General features: G+C 34.6%; 1 non-coding gene across 1 annotated transcript; it reads right to left on the bottom strand.

Moving 5' to 3' along the window:
- Positions 1-20,747: 20,747 nt before the first annotated feature.
- Positions 20,748-20,854, bottom strand: LOC120155760. The gene has a single exon (XR_005519000.1). It is a non-coding gene; the product is annotated as a small nucleolar RNA R71 (small nucleolar RNA).
- Positions 20,855-21,235: the final 381 nt, after the last annotated feature.

Genomic DNA, 21,235 nt, shown 5'->3' with positions numbered 1-21,235 from the left:
TGTATTTTTTATTTAATAAATTTTTGTTTTATTATTTATACTTATATAAAATTATGGTTTTAATCATAATGCATGCTAAAAGTGATCTAAACAAAGCTAATAGAGGAAATCGATAAATTGGATCCATGGAACAAAATCAATTGTTCAAAAAATAATTTGAAATTGTAAAGTTAGTTTTAATATTCAATCCATGTGTATTTGATTTTAATACAATATATTTATTTATATTTTAATCTTATTATTGTTTTAGAAAGATAAAGATTCTAATGAATGACCCAACATGGTAACACTTTGGAAGGCCAGACAGAAGAGACCTAATGGAACTTTGTCTGCGCCAAATGAAGTATAAATAATGGTTAATTTATTTTTTATTATTTATTTCATACTTATTTTATTTTATTTTTTTAAAATAATTTTGATTTAAATAATGTAAAATAAGCTTTAAGAAGAGGGTGAGAAAAAATCAAGAGAAGATTTTATATGCACCTATACCTCTAGTGGAACATTTTGTACTTGTTTTGGGAAAACATCAAATTATTCAAGTGGTATAGGTGTTGGAGGAATAACATATAGTTCTCGAAAAAAAAGTCACATTCTAACATAAATTATGGTTGCAAAAAAAAAGTGCCGAAAGAAAGGTTGAAAGGCTTACTGAAATTATAAAAAAAAGTGGAAACTAACATCCATCTTGAACAAAACGCGGAAGCTCAACGTGAAGAACTTATAGCTCAAGGAAAAGCTATTGGGAAACATATCATAAAACTTCAGCAAGTAAGAGAATTATATGAATTTTTGCAAATGAAGGATTAGTTTTGAATCTGTTACCTGGCCTAATGCATTTCAATCAGATTATGTAATTAATGATGTAAGTATACTATTTAAATTAAATAAGTGATTTTTTAATCAGTATCATGTAATACCCCAAATATCAGGTCAGTGACTTTATTAAAAAAGATTTGAACTGGGAGGATTAATTTGAAAAATGATAAAGGATAAGAAATGATTTAGAAATAGTGTTTAAGACCAATTACTAACAATAGATGAATAAGAGGGCATTTTGGTCCTTTAAAGGGAAATGAATTTAAAATTCATTTTTCTTATTAGGGATTTAAAAAGGGAAAAAGGGAAAGTTAAAACATAACTAAGTCATTTCTTCTTCTTTTTCCCATGTTCATGTGCTCTCCCCATAGTCAAGGTAAGTTTTCTTTGAGTTAGTTTATTCTTTAGTTTATGGACAAGTTTTGAAACCTTAAGTGATATAGAGGCTTAAGGAAAGTTCAAGGATGATTAACACTAAGGGATTAGAAAATTATTTGAGATTGAAGGAAATGGGTTTTTGAATTATATGTTGGAATATGAGTTTTTATTGATGCTTACTAGTATATTTGACTTGTCAAAGAAGTAAATAAGAGATTAGAAGCCTTGGATGTGATTAAAAATATGTTAGAAAAAGTGGTATGATTCTTGGTTTGAGACTTTCTTTGGAGATTTTAGATGTTATAAGGACCTAAATGAAGGAAAATTAGTTGGGATAAGTAAAGAAGAGTTTAACAGTATTGTTGGAGGTAAAAATAAGAGAATTTGACCAAATTTGGGTAAAAATCGAGCTGAAAAATGGAAAATATGGGTAAAGGTATCGGTACTGGAAGAAAAATACCGATATTATAGGTTTAAATTTGGGTAAATTAGATAAACAATATCAATACTGATGTAATTAGTAATGATACTGATGTGGGTATAGATACTATGAGAAAGGTATCAGATGTGGTAACACCTACCTCGGATCCGAAAGTAATACCTAAAGGTCCCATTACTAGATCAATGACCAAACAATTCAGGGAAGCACTTTTAACTAAGTGTCTTGTAACCTTAAATTCATTTGACAACTTAACACCATCCAATGTTAAGTTGTATAATGCTTTAATAGCTAAAGAGTAACTTAGCATATCCACATCTCTATAATTGATGTACTTTTTTATTTCAAGTATATTAAGTATGTTAGAATAGTCTTACATCCATTTAAGCATGATTCATTATATTCATGAAATGAAAGCAGCTTAATCATTCATTTGTTAGCTCATGTGTATTCATTTTAGCTCCTAGGTCTAATACATTTGCTTACATATATTATATCATTATGTACTTAGCTCATGTCATGAATACATAGCTCACAATATCATATTCATGCACGACAGCAAGGTAATTCGATCCTACAAGCTCAATGCCTTTGATTTACCTTATTTTCTTTGCACATATAGGTACATGGAAGCATGACACACATTGGGGAAGCTTGTTGGAGTATTTTGGATCTCTATGCAGCTTACAAACATCATGGTTACCCGTGGAACACAATGGGAAGCTCAACTCAACTAGAGGAGCTCAAGGCTAGCTAATCTTAGCTAGTTGGACTATTTGAAGACAAGTTGCTGAATGTGACATTAAATATAGCTGAACATAACTAAACGTGATGCTAGGAAGCTTGGGAGATCACAGCTAAGAATATCTTTCACCACCAACCCTTGCATTGCTAGCTAGCTAGACACATGTAAGCTTGAAGATAGCTTGACTCATGCCCAAGGCTGTTGCACATGTTTGGTCTTCATCCTATTCATAAGGCTACGCCATAAGGATCCTATAGAACCATGTGCATGCCTTATGACCATCAAAGCCACGTGCTATGCGTGTGCCTCTTTTAGGCACCAAGATGAATGGCTACATAACCATTCGGCCAAACATCTCATACCCATCAAATTGGCGCCAACTTGAAAGAACTCAAGCACTATTCAGACATGAGACATGCCCCCTCTATTTAACCGAACCAACACCTATGTTTTATGTTAATTAATTAATTAATTATGTCATTCTAGAGGGGCACAAGGGCTCGCTGAACCACTATGTCTCTTCAAACAAATATAAATACACTAGTCCTATTCATTTCTAAACACGCCTTTCATTTAATATAAGTGAGATTATTATCTTTTCTCAAGTCTTTGTGACTTTTATCGACTTATCAAGTAAGTTAATTACTTGTGACATCAACCCCTATTCATTAATACTTGTGGTTCCTATCTCCTTATAGATAGTGGGTCCAAGTCCTTTGTTACCACCCCTTAGAGAGATTTGTAAGGCTGGGTCTTTGCTCATTGTAGCATTGGTTCTTCCTTGGTCTTTCTAAGATACTATCCTCATTAACCATCCTTTGTTTCATCACCCATACCTTTGCCATATCAACATACTTCCGCTATCAACCTCATAACATAAATAACCCTCCATTTCACCTTTACATCTACCACCAAGCCATCTGTTTGAGCCATTCACTTATGTAGGTTGTTTTGATTGCTTTATAGATCCACAATCAATTTAAGGTATGAGTACATTACATCAAGTGGTATTCTAAGATTTGGTGAAGGAAGCAACGTGCAACAACAACAACAAAATACAAAAAGAAGTGCAAGTGAAGTACAAGTAAAGAAATAAAAAATCAGCAAAGAAAATTGCAAGACTCAAAAAGAAGTAACAAAAAGAAAAGAAAAGAAAAAAATTACAAAGAAAAGTTGAAAGCACAACAACAAGTTCATCACTAAGCCATTCAAGTGAGTATCTAAAATTGATTGTGGTGATAGAAATGTTATGAAGTGACTCTGTGTAAGTAACCCCTTTATCATCTTCTTTCTTATTTCCAAGCCACCTTTTTTCATTATATTTTGTTATCCATTCCTATTAGGCCTTTTACAACCGACGCACAACAAGTAAACTTTACTTGGTATAGTTTTGAGTAAAGTTACTTAGAACTTGAGATAAAGAGATTGAGAGGAAAAGGCTTGAGCATGGGAGACTAGAAGAGGACTAGTAAAAGCCTTGAAGTCCTAGAGTGCAAACACGAGTAGATTGAGTGACATTCAAGTTTCCTTGGAGTGAACTCGTGAGGCTTTGTGAGAGCATTATTTGGTAATGTCCTATACACATTTCCTTTTTCTTATTTTTCTAACATGTCTCTTACATCCAACATATTTGTAGTTAAAAGGACTTTGAACATTCGAAGTCAAGAAGATTAACAAAGAGAGAATATCTTTCATACAAAATGTCATGTGGGAGATAAAGTCTATGTAGTGATCAGTGATGGAGGGAGTTGTACAAATGTAGCTAGCACTCACATGGTGGAAAAATTGGGCCTAAAGACTTCCAAACGTCCTCATCCTTACAAACTTCAGTGGCTCAATGATGTGGGGGAAGCAAAGGTATCCAAACAAGTTATTTTTCCTTTCTCAATTGGAAGGTACAAGGATGAAGTTCTTTGTGATGTGGTACCCATGAGTGCAAGCCACATTATAATAGGAAAGCCTTGGCAATTTGACAAGAAGGCTACTCATGATGGGTTTTCCAATGATTATTCCTTCCAACATCAAGGAAAGAACATCATATTAGCACATATGCTTCCAAGTCAAGTCCATGAATGCCAAGTGACCCTTAATTCATGCATAGAAAAATGGAAGAATGAAAAGAAGGCCAAAGAAGTTCACGCTCAAAAGATGAACATATATGCTAGCAGAAGAGATGTTCGGAAACATTTATCCACAAAGAAAACTATACTTATACTTATGTATAAGAAAAGTTTTCTACTTACTAACCCTCCTGAAGGCTTTCATTCTTCTATCTCTACTCTTTTACAGGAATTTGAAGACATATTCCCTGAAGAATTTCCAGATGGTTTACCACTGATTAGAGGAATTGGACATCAAATTGATTTCATTCCCGGAGCCACCATCCCTAAGAGACCAGCGTACAGAAGCAATCCCAAGAAAACCAAGGAATTGCAAATGCAAGTCAAAGAATTACTAGACAAAGGATGCACATGGGAAAGTTTAAGTCCTTATGTTGTACCGGTTTTGGTGGGGCCAAAAAAAGATGGAACTTGGAGAATGTGTGTGGATTATAGGGTTGTGAACCAGATCACCATCAAATATAGACACCCTATACCTTGATTGAATGATATGCTTGATAAACTTAGTGGTGCCAATATCTTCTCCAAATTGAATTGAAAAGTGGCTACCATCAGATTAGAATGTAGGAATGTGACGAGTGAAAAATTGCATTCAAGACTAAACAAGATTTGTATTAGTGGTTAGTCATGCCTTTTGGCTTAACTAATGCCCCTAGCACCTTTATGCGTTTGATAAACCATGTCCTTCAGCCTTACATTTGTAAGTTTTGTGTTGTTTATTTTGATGACATCTTAATATACAATAAGTCCCTAAACGAGCATGTTGAACATTTAAGATCTATTCTTGGCACTTTGAGAGAAGAGAATATATACGCTAATCTCAAGAAGTGTGCTTTTTGTACTGACCAAGTTACATTCATAGGCTTCATTGTAAGTTCACAGGGAATGGTAGTGGATCTAGAGAAGATTAAAACAATTCAAGAGGGGGCAAAACCTATCAATGTCAGTCAAGTCCAGAGTTTCCATGGACTGGCTAGTTTCTACAGGAGGTTTGTACCAAACTTTAGTTCTATTGTCACCCCCTTAACAGGGATTATTAAGAAAAATTCAAAATTTGAAAAGACCTTTGAAATTGAATGTGATGCCTCTGGAATTGGAATTGTTGTTGTTCTGAGTCAAGAAGGGAAGCCAATTGCTTACTTTAGTGAAAAACTAAATGGTGCAACTTTGAACTATCCAACCTATGACAAAGAGATGTATGCACTCATTCGGGCATTGGAAACTTGGCAGAAATACTTGTTACCAAGGAATTTGTTATGCACACTGACCATAAAGCCTTAAAACATATAATGGATAACACAAACTTAACACGAGACACGCTGAATGGGTCGAATTCCTTGAGTCTTTTCTCTATGTAATCCAATATAAGAAAGAAAAAGATAACATTGTGGCTGATGCCTTTGCCTATTCCAACCATGCCATGGGTAGATATCTCTATGGACTTTGTTTTGGGCTTACCAAATACCAAAAGTGGAAAAGATTCAATATATGTGGTGGTCGATAGGTCCTCTAATATGGCTCACTTTATACCATGCAACAAGATCGATGATGCTATCCATGTTGCAAATTTGTTCTTCAGATAAGTGGTAAGGTTACATGGACTTCCTCAAACCATTGTGTTAGACAGAGATGTCAAATTCTTAACCCACTTCTGGAGGACTTTGTGGAGAAAAGTTGGCACAAAACTACTCTTTCTACTACATGTCATCCACAAACGGATGAACAAACTGAAGAGGTTAATAGAGTTTTATCAATGTTACTTAGATCCATCATCAAGAAAAACATCAACACTTGGGAAGAATGCCTACCACACGTGGAGTTTGCTTACAGCCGAACAATTCATTCAGCAACCAAGTTTTTTCCATTTGAGGTAGTGTATGTTTTTAACCCTTTAACTCCTTTAGACTTACTTCCTTTACCTTATGATCAAATAGTGAACAAAAATGGAAAGGACAAATTATAATTTGTTAAAAGGCTCTATCAACAAGTCAAAGCATAATTTGTTAAAAGGCTCTATCAACAAGTCAAGGAAAATATTGAAAGAAGAACTAGAAAATATGAGCAGCAAACAATCAAGTGAAGGAAGAAGATAACTTTTGAAATATGTGATTGGGTTTGAGTAAACTTTAGAAAAGAAAGGTTCCCAAATCAAAGAAAGTCCAAACTACTACCCCGATGAGATGGTCCATTTCAAGTTGTGGAAAAGATAAATGACAATGCATACAAACTAGAGTTGCCTGGTGAGTTTGGTGGCGTAAGTGCTTTATTTTACATCTCTGATTTGTCACCATTTGAGTATGGAAATGATTTAGGGATAAATCACTTAAAAGAAGGGAGGTGATGCGGTCACACCTAACTTGGATCTGGAAGTAATGCCTTAAGGTCCCATTACAAGATCAAGGTCCAAACAATTCAGGGAAGAACTCTTAACTAAATGTCTTGAAGCATTCAATTCATTTGACAACTTAATACCATCCGATGTTAAGTTGTATAATGTTTTAATATCTAAAGAGTAACTTAGCATATCCACATCTCTATAATTGATGCACATTGTTATTTCAAGTATGTTAAGTATGTTAGAATAGTATTGCATCCATTTAAGCATGATTCATTACATTCATGAAATGGAAGCATGCTTAATCATTCATTTGTTAGCTCATGTGCATTCATTTTAGATCCTAGGTCTTATACATTGCCTTACATATGTTATATAATTATATACTTAGCTCATGTCAAGTATACATAGCTCACAATATCATATTCATGCACTAAAACAAGGTAATTGGATTCTACAAGCTCAATACCTTTGATTTACCTTGTTTTCTTTGCACATATAGGTACATGGAATCATGGAACACATTAGGGTAACTTATTGGAGTATTTGGGATCCCTATGCAGCTCAATAAAAAACATGGCAGCCTATGGAACACAATGGGAGGCTCAACTTAGCTAGAGGAGCTCAAGGCTAGCTAATCTTAGCTAGTTGAACTATTTGAAGACAAGTTGTTGAATGCGACATTAAATATAGCTGAACATAACTAAATATGATGCTAGGAAGCTTGGGAGATCACATCTAAGAAGATCCTTCACCACCAACCCTTGCATTGCTAGCTAGCTAGACATATGAATGCTTAAAGATAGCTCAACTCACGCCCAAGGCTGCTGCACATGTTTGGTCTTCATCCTATGCATACGGCTACACCATAACGTTCTTAGAGAACCATGTACATGCCTTGTGATCATCCAAGCCATGTGCTATGCGTGTTCCTCTTTTAGGTGCTAATATGAATATCTATATAACCATTCGGCCAAAGATCATTTACCCATCAAATTGACGCCAACTTGAAAAGACTCAAGCACTATTCGGCCATGAGACATGTCCCTTCCATTCAGCTGAACTAACACCTATGTTTTCATGTTAATTATTTATTTAATTATGTCATTTTAGAGGGACACAAGGGATGGCTGAACCACCATGTATCCATTCAGCCATATCCCTTCAAAAACTATAAATAGGATAGTCCTATTCATTTGCAAACACACTTTCCATTTAATATAAGTGAGATTATTCTCTTTTCTCACGTCCTTGTGACTTTTATCAACTTATCAAGTAAGTTAATTAATTTTGGCATCAACCCCTATTCATTGATACTTGTGGTTCCTATTTCCTTATAGATAGTGGGTATAAGTCCTTTGTTACCACCTCTTATAGAGATTTATAAGCCTGGGACTTTGCTCATTGTAGCAATGGTTCTTCCTTGGTCTTTCTAAGATACTATCCTCACCAACCATTCTTTGTTTCATCGTCCATACCTTAGCCATATCAATATACTTTCGCTACCAACTTTATGACATTAATAGGCATCCATTTCACATTTACATCTACCACCAAGCCATCTCTTTCAGCCATTCACTTATGCAGGTTGTTTTGCTTCCTTCCTAGATCCACAATAGACTTAAGGTAGGAGTACTTTACATCAGTATCGATACCATGGATTCTAGTATACATAATTGGTATCGATACTGTAAGGGAGTATTGGTACCATAGTATAGAAGTATCGATACTATAGTATGGGTACCGATACTATTGAGTCTGGAAAATTAAAATAAGATGAATTTGGATAGGAATTGAATATAATAGTATTTTTCAGTATTATTAAAAGTATAAATGTTAGAGAGTATACTAACATTGGTATGGCACGTGTACTTAATTGATAATTGTGTGGATCATAACCAAGCTCCCGAGTCAAGCAAGAAAAAGGGCAAAGATAAAGTTATCGAATAGTTGGACATCCCTAAAGCATACTAACGAGGCATACAAAGTGTGTGCATTTATTATGTACATTAAGAGTTATAGATGCATGTGGTTAATGGCGTATGTTTAAATTTTATATCAGTACTATGTGTACTATAGGCACTAAGTGTGCAACCCACGAAATTCATAATGTGCTTATGAACGACCATATAGACACTAAGTGTGCAACCCACAGAATACATCATATGTTGATGAATGACCGTATAGGCACTAAGTGCGCAACCCACATAATTCATCATATGTTGATGAACGACTGATTGGCACTAACTGCGCAACCCACGAAATTCATAATGTGTTTATGAACGACCGTATAGGCACTAAGTGTTCAACCCACGTAATTTATCATATGTTGATTAACGACCGTATAGGTACTAATTATGCAACCCATGGAATTCATCATATGTTGATGAACAACCGTATAGGCACTAAGTGTGCAACCCACATAATTTATCATATGTTGATGAACAACTCTATAGGCACTAAGTGTGCAACCCACAAAATTCATCATATGTTGATGAACGATCGTATAGGTAGTAAGGGCGCAACCCATAGATTTCATAATGTGTTTATGAATGACCGTATAGGCACTAAGTGTGCAACCCATGGAATTCATCATATGTTGATGAACGACCGTATAGGCACTAAGTGTGCAACCCACATAATTTATCATATGTTGATGAACGACCATATAGGCACTAAGTGTACAACCCACGGAATTCATCATATGTTGATGAACGACCGTATAGGCACTAAGTGTGCAACCCACTAAATTCATCATATGTTGATGAACGATCGTATAAGTACTAAGTGTGCAGCTCACGGAATTCATAATATTTTTATAAACGACCGTATCGGAACTATGTATGCATCTCAAAGAAATTATAATGATTTGAAAATACTGAATTTGGATTTGATAGATATGATAAAATGATGTATTGATCTCACCTCATTAGTATTCTTGTCTCACTAAGTAAATACTTAATGTGTGTTTATTTCACGCGTAGGTTTTATCGTGCCGAATAAGGAGTGCATCTGACATTGCAATTCAAGAGTCGCCTCATCAGTAACTGTGTGACTGTTATGTCTATTTTGATATTATTGGTCGGCATGTAATAGAATTATGATAACGTTCATAAACGTATTTGACTTATAATGACGTAGAAAGGATAAAATGTTTGAACAGTAAATTTTTGTTTATATACTAAAGTTTAATGAACTTTTTATTAGTATTAAATATAAAATATTTTATAAAAATAAACAAAATTTTACAAGTTTTCAAATGAAAAAATGCTTTAAAAGTGATGTGCATCAGTATCTCGTGTACAGAAAGGTATTCGGGAAATGAGTGTTGTATTTATTGGTATCAGAGCCACAGGTTTAGCCAATTCTCGGCCAAAATTGAGTCTCTTTTAATGTAAAAAAAGATTTGTATGTCACTAAGATGCCAAGGTTACTGATAGGGTATAGTTAGAATATGATCGATGTCTCTTTTTACTAACTTAAGTATTATCCTTGTGTATGTTATATTAGATGTCAGATTCTTTGAATTCGAAAAGAATGGCTGAACGAAAGAATAGAGATGGATCGGGTTGCAAAAGCTATGAAGAGAATAGTGAACATATGATTCCATCCGAGAATGCCAGTGTACCAGCATATCAGGGTATGCCCGTGACAGAGTTTGGAGCTTTTATGCAAGCTCTCGATGCCATCTTGACACGGTTCTAACCTCCTTCACCTCCCCCTAATCCTCCAGCACCGCGAATGTTAATTCTAAAAGAGTTAAGAATTTTATGAGCGTCTGAGTTCAGGGGAGAAGAGGGTGAAGGACTGATGGATGCTGATTTATGGTTAAACGATGTTATGGTGATGCTGGAAAGTCTATTGTGCTCAAATTTTGAAAAGTTGGGCGGAGTTGTATCATTATTTTTGAGGGTCAGCTCGAGTATGGTGGACAAACACTACAATGTTTGCATCACCTGAACAAGTTACCTAGAAATTCTTTCAAGATGAGTTTATGAACAAGTACATCGAGGAGTAGTTTATGCAGTCAATGCTACTGAAGTTTCTTAATTTGAAACAAGGCAATCGAGTAATGCATGAGTATGAGTTTGAATACAATAAGCTTAATCATTATGCTACTGAGGATGTGATTAGTTCATTGAGGGTCTAAGGCCTAAGTTAAAAGAGATGATGTTGACGTTAAACTTACCTAGCCTGCAAAAAGTTATAAACTGAGCTAAGGCTATTGAAATGGCTCAAGAGGAGACTCTAGAAGCGGAGCAATTTTTGTAGATGGGAAAAAAGAGTTGGGATGTCTTCAACTTCCCATCATGCTAAGAGAGGCAAGCACTCGAGTTCCCGATATACTGACAGAGATAGTTTTGTTGCAGCTTCTCAGAAAACTAAACAATCACAATCTGTTATTTCACCGGGGAGTGTCTAGATTGCTCTCTGGCGCTTGTTTTCTTTGTGGAGAAATGGGTCACTATGCTTGGAATTACCCATAAAGATCTAGAGATAGATCAGTGCAAACTGAGAGATCATTATCAGCACCTAGTAGAAGTAGAGGAAGAGGAAGATCCAGTGGTCAATCTGAGTCTAGCCAACGATAATAGACTCGGGGAGTGACTCAAATTTATAAAAGTAAGACCAATGAGGATCAGGGTGACCTAGAGATTATAATAGACACATTCCATCTTTTTGATGAGCCTGTTTTTGTTTTAGTTGACCCTGGTTCTACACACTCTTATATTAGTACAAAGTTGATTAGAGCTAGATGAATTCCTTTAGAACCAATATTTAGTGTGATGATAGTGATAAACCCCATAGGACATAGTGCGAGAGTAACTCGGGTATGTAAAAAGTTCCCTATAAAGATTCAAGGGGTTGTGTTTTCGAAAAACTTGATGTATTTTCCTTTCGATGAGTTTGAAATCATTTTGGGCATTGATTTGTTATCTCCACATCATGGATGGGTTGATTTTTGCAAGAAAAAAATATTCTTGAGTGATGCGGAAGGCTTGGAATAGTAGTGATCGATGAAAAAGTGAAATCACCATCTAATGTGATATCGGCCATGAGTGCAACGAAAATGATGTAAAAGGGATGCATAGTTTTTCTAGCTAATGTGATAGACACTCGAGTCCCAGAAGTGAAATTAAATGATATACCAATAGTTAAGGAGTTTTTAGAGGTTTTTCGAAGGAATTACCGGGTTTACCTACAGATCATGAGGTGGAATTCAGGATTGAGGCTTACCCGGGAACTGAACCTGTTTCTATGGCTCTATATCGAATGGCTCCAATAGAGATAAGAGAACTAAAAGACCAATTGTAAGAGCTACTTTATAAGGGATTTATGAGACCCATTATTTCTCTATGGGGAGTACCTGTTCTATTTGTGAAAAAGAATGATGGGTTTATGCGGTTATGTATTTTCTAAGGATTGATTATCTATTTGATCAATTGAAAAGTGCAGCGGTGTTCTCTAAGATAGACCTGAGGTTATGATATCACCAATTAAAGATCAAAGAGTATGATATTTCATATATAACTTTTCGGACTCAGTATGGAAACTACGAATTTGTGGTAATGCCACTTGGATTGACTAATACTCTGACAACATTGATGGACTTGATGAACCGAGTATTCCAACCTTACTTGGATCAATTCGTGGTGGTATTTATAGATGGTATTTTGGTATATTCCAATTCAAGAGGGAAAAATGATGCTCATATTTGGGTGGTTCTTCAGATACTTCGAGAAAATAAGTTGTTTTCCAAATTGTTAAAGTGTGAATTTTGGTTATCTGAGATTACTTTCCTTGGTCATATAGTCTTCGTAAAAGGAATAAGAGTGGATTCTAAAAAGATTCAAGCTATAGTGGATTGGCAAACCCCAAAGAATGTTTATAAAGTTCAAAGCTTCTTGGGGCTTATTGGTTACTATAGACGGTTCATGAAGAACTTATCGATGTTAGTTTTGCTGCTAACTAAGATGTTATATAAGGATATGCCTTTTGTTTGGATGGAGAAATGCCAAGAAAGTTTTGAAATACTAAAGAGAATAGTAACAAAGGCCCCAATGCTTGTACAACCTGAGTCAGGTAAAGACTATGTCATTTTCAGTGATGCATCCCATAATGGATTGGGATGTGTGCTGATGCAAGAAGGGAAAGTTGTGTCTTATGCCTCAAGATAGCTAAAGAATCAAGAGAGAAATTACCAGACACATGACTTAGAATTGGCTGTGTCGTGTTTGCTTTGAAAATTTGGTGCCATTATCTGTACGGCGAGCGGTGCCATATTTGTACGGATCACATGAGTCTAAAGTATTTGCTGACTCAGAAAGAACTGAACTTGAGGCAGAGAAGATGGATCAAGCTTTTAAAATATTATGATTTCATTATTGATTATCATCCCGGAAAGGCTAATGTGGTAGCGGATGCTCTTAACCGAAAGACTTTTGCTGCTTTACGGGCCTTGGATGCAAGTATGTCCTTAAAAGAAGATGATGCATTGATTGCTGAACTTAAGTAAAAGTCGATGCTTTTGGATCGAGTAAAAGAGCTACAAGGTCAAGATGAGAAATTCAGAGCAAGAATGGCACAAATAGAAGAAAAAAAGAGGTTAAAGATTTCTAAATGAAGGTTGTTATCATGGAAGACTTTGCATTCCCGATAATGATGAACTGAAGAAATATATTCTTTCAAAGGCACACTATAGTTCTTTGACGATGCATCCAGGCAGGAATAAGATGCATCAGGATTTAAAGATTCGTTATTGGTAGCCTTGTATGAAAAGAACCATATCAGAGTTTGTTGTGAGATGCTTGACATGTCAGCAAGTGAAAGCTAAACATCAAGTGCCTTTCGGATTGCTACAACTGATATCCATTCTTGAGTGGAAATGGGAACGAGTTGTAGTGGATTTTGTTTCTGGGTTACCTTTTTCACCAGGTAAAAAGGACTCGATATGGGTAATTGTGGACAGATTGACCAAAAAAAGCTCATTTTATTATAGTTCGAGTGATTACTCGATCGATAAGTATGTGGAATTATATGTAAAGGAGGTAGTTAGGTTGTATGGAGTGCCTATATCGATAGTGTATGATCGTGACCCAAGGTTTACTTCAAGATTCTGGAAGTATTTACATGAGGCATTGGGTACTCGATTGAACTTTAGCACAGCTTTTCATCTACAGACAAATGGGCAGTCAGAACGAATTATTCAAATATTAGAGGATATGCTAAGGGCATGTGTGATTGAGTTTAAAGGATCTTGGGAAATGTATTTGTCTTTAGCAGAATTTGCTTATAACAACAATTATCAATCGAGTATTAAGATGGCTCCGTATGAAGTTTTGTATGGAAGGAAGTATCGAACACTATTAAATTGGTTTGAACACAAAGATTGAGATCTAGTTGGCCCGGATTTGATGGAAGAAATGGAGGAAAAAGTAAAAATTATCCAAGATAATCTGAAGATAGCCTCTGATCCACATAAATCTTATGTTGATTTGAAAATAAAAAAAATTGAATTTCAAGTGGAAGACAAAGTATTTTTGATGGTATCGCCTTGGAAGAAAGTATTACGATTTGGGCGAAAAGGAAAACTTAGTCCGAGATTCATTGGACCTTATATGATTTTGAAAAGGGTCAGACCAGTAGCATATCAATTATCTTTTCCTCCATATATGGACTAGATCCATAATGTTTTTCATGTGTCGATGTTTAGAAGGTATCGATAAGATCCATCCCATATCATCACACCTGAAGAAATATAAATCTGACCCGATTTAACTTATGAGGAAGAACAAGTGCAGAACTTGTCTAGAGAAAACAAGGAATTATGTAACAAGAGGATTTCGTTATATAAAGTGCTCTGGAAGAACCATAAGGTAGAAGAAGCTACTTGGGAAAGAGATGATGACATTAGGAAGCAGTTTCCACACCTCTTCGTTTCAGGTACTTCTTTAAATTCGAGGATGAATTTTCTTAAGGGGAGAATTGTAATACCCCACAAATATCATGTCAGTGACTTTATTGAAAAAGGTTTGAAATGGGAAAATTAATTTGAAAAGATGATAATGGATAAGAAATGATTTACAAATAGTGTTTAAGACCAATTATTAACAATGGATGAATAAATAAGGCACTTTGGTCCTTTAAGGGGAAATGAATTTAAAACTCATTTTTCTTGTTAGGGATTTAAAAAGGGAAAAGGGGAAACTTAAAACATAACTAAGTCGTTTCTTGTTCTTCTTCCCATGTACACGTGCTCTCTCCATAGCCAAGGTAAGTTTTCTTTGAGTTAGTTTATTCTTTAGTTTATGGACAAATTTTGAAACCTTAAGTGATATAGAGGCTTAAGAAAAGTTCAAGGATGATTAAAACTAAGGGATTAGTAAATATTTGAGATTGAAGAAAATGGGGTTTTGAATGATATATTGGAATATTATTTTTTATTGATGTTTACTAGTAAATTTGACTTGTCAAAGAAGTAAATAAGAGATTAAAAGCGTTGGATGTGATAAACAAATTGTATGAAAAAGTGGTATGATTCTTGGTTTGAGATGTTCTTTGGAGATTTTAGATGTTATAAGGAGCTAAATGAAGGAAAACTAGTTGGGATAAGTAAAGAAGATTTTAATAGTATTATTAGAGGTAAAAATAAGGGAATTTGACCAAATTTGGGTAAAAATCGAGCAGAAAAATGGAAAATTTGGGTAAGGGTATCGGTACTGGAAGAACAGTACTGATACTATAAGTTTAAATTTGGAGAAATCAGATGAACAATATCGATACTGATGCGGGTATCGATACTATAAGGAATGTATCGATGCCATGGATTCCAATATACAGAAATGGTATCGATACTGCAAAGGAGTATCAGTATCATAGTATAGAAGTATCGATACCATAGTATGGGTACCGATACTATTGAGTTTGGAAAATTAAAATAGGACAAATTATGATAGGAATTGAATATAATAGTACTTTTAAGTATTATTAAAAGTATAAATGTTAGAGAGTATACTAACATTGGTATGGTATGTGTACTTAATGCATGCTTGTGTAGAGCATAACCAAGCTCCTGAGTCAATCAAGAAAAAGGGCAAAGATAAAGTTGTCGAATAGTTGGACATCCCTAAAGCATACTAACGAGGCATACGAGGTGAGTGCATTTATTATGTACATTAAGAGTTATATATGCATGTGGTTAAAGGCATATGTTGCAATTGTATATCAGTACTATGTGTACTGTAGGCACTAAGTGTGCAACCCACGAAATTCATATTATGTTGATGAACGACCGTATAGGCACTAAGTGTGCAACCCACATAATTCATCATATATTGATGAACGACTATATAGGCACTAAGTGTGCAACCCAAAAAATTCATCATATGTTGATGAACGACCGTATATGCACTAAGTGTGCAACCCACAGAATTCATAATGTGTTTATGAATGACTGTATAGGCACTAAGTGTGCAACCCACGGAATTCATCATATGTTGATGAACGACCGTATAGGCACTAAGTGTGCAACCCACATAATTTGCCGCTCATATTTATCCTGACGATGAGGCTTCAATTGAAATTTGAAGAATTTGAAGAGACCCTAACATGGGGTTCACACGTCTCAAATAAAAAAATGTTGAACCCTCACTCTTGTTATTTTTGATTCGAGCATGCTACTAAAAAACAAAAAATGAAAGTTAAAATATACATTTTTTTGAAATGCTCGTGTTCTCTGTTGTTTTTATGTTTTTTAGAACAATGAGAATCCTTGTTTACATTTATTTTCAAAAATTAAGGGAGATATCCTCTTTACATGGTTCGTTTTGGGTTTTATATCCTTTCATTACAAAAATGAAAATCGAAAATCATTTTACAACTTTTTTGTCTTGTTTGCTTATATGGTTGTCGACGTGGAGTGTTTGGATTGTTTGGGTCATTTAGGACCACTAGAGGCAGTCGTGGAGGCGTTAGAGAGTTACTGTGGAGATGAAGGGACCACCGGGGTGATTCTCCTAACGTGGGAGCAGAGTTATCGTGAGGAGACTACTGGATTTCATTAGGGTTTGGCCTAATAATGTTGGCCTTTAAGCTTGGTGATGGGCTACTTGGGTCTTTGGTTTTTTTTTTTTACAATTTTTGGGTTAAATGTGGACTTTCATGATTTAAATGAAATGATATTTAATATTTGGGTGTGGTAATAGTAAATGGACTTTGAATTTAAATTTGGGTGATGTAATAGAACACTTAAATATTGTAATTGGTTCAATGAGTTTTTTAATAAAAAATTAGTTTAATTTGGGTTTTATATCCATGATGAACATGTATGGTTTGAAAAACTTAATTACACAAAGGCTTGAATCCATCATTCACGACTCAATTTCTTCAATGCTCCTATAAAATGAATACTTTCTCGAACCACTTCACCAATGCCAACAATGCCACTTAATGACATCAACACTCGAATAACCTTCAAATAACTCCTTGAAAGTCTTTAATCTGGTTTGACTGGGTTGGACTCAATTAGGGTATGCCAGTTGCCATTCTTTACTCATTATTGTAAAAACAAGAATGTGGCAAAGACAAATAATGGCCTAATTTTATCTCATTTGGTTGCAACTTCATTTTTGGCACCAACATCTTTCTTCGATCATCTATTGGTTTGTCCCTCCATCTTTCAATCGAATGATTTGCTCCTCTGAATATGAACATCTTCTAGCTTGGCTTACCCCAATCTCATATATGTCAGACTTCCAAAGACACAATTTTCATTAGTTAGCATATCTGATGGTTTATTTCTATCATTTTATTATTCTTTTTTCCCTTTTGATATTATTTTTTCTTTTTTCTTTTTTACAAATATTAAATGAAAAACTTTGAAAATCGCTTTCTCATATATTTTAAAAATATCATATGAAAATATAATGCTCTGAGGTCTTATGGATGGCCCAGAGGACTTAAGTTTTAGAAATAGTCGACTAGGTAAGAAACTTTGGAATCATTTTCTTACTTTGCAAAATTTTCATTTTCGAAAAAGATTAAATGGGAAACTTTAAAAATCATTTTCTCATTTTTCATAAATCATATGAAAACATCCTTCCTGAAGGTCTTATAGATGGCTTGGAGGACTTATCACCTTTCTCAAAAGACTTTCAAATGACCCAAAGGATTTAATTATAAGGCTCGACATACTTATTAATGGCCTAGAGGACTTACTCGGTTTGGAAATAATCTACTAGGCAAAATATTTTGGAAATCGCTTTCTTACTTTTCAAAAAATTTATTTTCTGAAATATCAAATGAGAAACTTTGAAAATAACTTTCCCATTTTTAAAAAATATCATATAAAAATATCTTAATGGTCGGGTAACATACCCCACTTCAAGCAATGATTCTTATGTGGATTGGGCTCCTCTATTCTTGAGGTTTTGCCACTCTAAACATTATTTCATGCATTTGAGGTTTGAATTCTATGTTTATCTTCTAGATATATTATTATTGTAACTCTTATTTTTGTTAAAGAGTTGTAAGAATTATGCATATATTTGTAAAAACATGAGTACAATTAAACGTATCAATGTAATTCATTCTTTTTTCATGTAAATGATGCTCTCATTGATGCAGAAATGTTAATTCATCAATCTTCTTTTGACTTTAAGGTGGAGACCTTTATCTTCCTCTACTTGATCACTTCTTGTCTAGTTCATATTCTGATATCTATGTGGCAACTTGTCAATTCAAGCTTGCATTTCGTGAATAACAATCTGATCAACTTCTTTCATCATTTATTTCATGTCACTCCAAGTGGTGAGGCTCATTCTCAATGTCTTCTTGGTCTGAATCTTGTTATCTCAACATGGTGTGGGTCTTTGGTCATGCTCCAATGTGGATACTGATAACTTTTAAAAAGACTTATTATTTAGAGCCTTTTTTACTTAGGTTAAGCTTGTTCTTTAGAATATTTAGGATCACGGTTAGAGTAATTTTAGCATATTTTACATCATTTGCATAATGGGAGAGACTTTTGGTACTTGGGCTAATTATGATGATTTTTTATGAATTTCCTACTCTTATGTTGCGACTCTATCTGATATTGTAGTCGTTGCTATGAACCAATGCAAGATGGATTTGCTAATTTGTTGTTGTAGCAATCGACATGTCACAAGGCAGTTAGAGAAATTTTAGGAATTGATAAGTTGTTGTGGAAAAAAAGGCTGGAATTTAAATTTAAAGAATGAATTTTTAGAAAAAAATGAACTTTCTTATTAGTGGAAAGTTTAATCTTGATGACCTATAAATATATTATTTTCTACGCACTTTAACGATCCATGGGAAAACCCTAATTTTTCCATAGCCTCCATTTATGTTTCTATTTTATCGCCAACCATGGTTGCCTAAACCCACAGTCGAGGAGTGCAACAACAGCTAGAGAGCAACGTCGTGTAGCAACGGTGACCGATCGGGATTCAATAGTGTTTTTTAGTTCTTTACTTGAGAAGGGAAGATAATATTCGATAAGTCTGGATGTTTGAATTTACTATCGTTATTTGGATTTGAACACAAGATGTTTGATGAAATGTTTTTTCAATTTGATTTTGTTTTTATGATATGGTTACGTTGTTTGGATTTCTTGGAAATTATTTTTAGAAAAAAAGTAGTCTTATGCGTGTTTAATCTTGGTTATTTTTAGAGATAGAAATATTGAGATTGCATGCTACTTATGACATCATTAGTTATTATGAAAGTAATGTTAATGCAAGGAGATTTGTATTTTCGGTTTTTATGCTTTACTTGACAACTTAATTAGTTGAATTGATGAGAGTAAATTATATTTGTTAAGTGATTAATTTCTAAAGATAATTAATTTGTTAATCACTGATTGAGAAATAACAGTATTGTTATAACATTATTATGTTGATAGCTACCAGATAACGACAACATTGTTTGGTCCGTTGGTTTGATTGCTCCACTATTCGTTGCAACATTCCCCTACTTTTATCATTTATCATTTATACTTTGTTATTATCCTCTTACTTTAAAATTGAAACCATATATTTTCCTGATAATTTAATAGGACTCTATTGTAATATGTTTTGCTCTCTGTGGGTTCGACATCCGAAGCTTCTATACCTTACACTTTATTACTTAGTGACTATATGTATACTTGCATGATTATTGTAGCATTATCTAAGCATCAAGTTTTTGGCACCATTGTTGGGGAGCAATGGTATTGCATTAAAGTTTTTTTCTTTTGTTTTCACTAATTTTATTTATTTTCTTTTGTAGGTAACCTTAGTTAAACATTGTTGGTGCATGACCCACCGTAAATTGAGACTTAGAACCTTTTGACCATGAAATCGACAGAACACTTCGTCAAAAAAGACAACAATAAAGAAATATGGCATACAATGAGAACAATGTTATGCCACTATTACAAATTGGGGCATATGGAAATCCTCTAGTGGATGGAGCACATGAAGGATTAAATCTACCCATGAGAGATGCTCTAATGCCACAACATTATTTACAACATTGATGACTATAATAGGCCCATTTGAGAGCATGTTGTGACTATTTTGGATGATTTAAATCACAACATCGTTTGACCTGCTATCGATGCTACCCATTTTGAGCTAAAGCCAATGATTTTTCAAATGCTACAGTCAATGGGTAGTGTAGCGAGATGCATACTGAGGATCCTAGAGCACATTTGCGAGCATTCATGGAGGTGTGTGACTCATTTATTCAGCAAGGGGTACTAGAAGAAGCTTTAAAGCTGAAGTTGTTTCCTTATTCTCTGAGCGACAAAGCTAGAGCATGGCTCAACTCACTGCCACTTGGTTTATAGCATCAAGGAACGAGATTGATCAAAAGTTTTTATCGTGATTTAACACTCTCAACATGAATACAAGGCTGAGGAACGACATAACCTCCTTCAAACAATTAGAGGACGAAAATTTATATAAAGTTTGGGAGCATTTTAAGGACTTGTTGCTAAAGTGTCCAATGCACGACTTTCAGCATTGAACATAGATGAAGATGTTTTATAACAGGCTCAACATGTAGACAATGATGGTCGTGGATGCTTCTGCTAATGGACTATTGCTGGATAAGACTTATAATGAAGCTTATGATACATTGGAGAGAATTTTCAATAATGACTATCAATACCCCAACACGAAGCTCGTGTCGGGTAAATACGTTGTTGTGTCAATGGACACTGAGGTGTTGAATTCCTTGGCACCATAAGTCACAACACTGACTGAAATGGTAAACAAAATGCAAAAACAAAGAGGCATTTATGAGGTAAAATATACATCTACAGTCTCTTATGTTTATTTTAGAGATAACCATAACTATGAAGAGTATCCACAAAACCCCGAGTTTATGTGTTTTAT

Source organism: Hibiscus syriacus, unplaced genomic scaffold (assembly GCF_006381635.1).
Source record: "Hibiscus syriacus cultivar Baekdansim isolate YM2019G1 unplaced genomic scaffold, ASM638163v2 tig00111207_pilon, whole genome shotgun sequence".
NCBI classification, from domain to species: domain Eukaryota; kingdom Viridiplantae; phylum Streptophyta; class Magnoliopsida; order Malvales; family Malvaceae; genus Hibiscus; species Hibiscus syriacus.
This window is presented reverse-complemented; position numbering and strand designations above follow the sequence as displayed.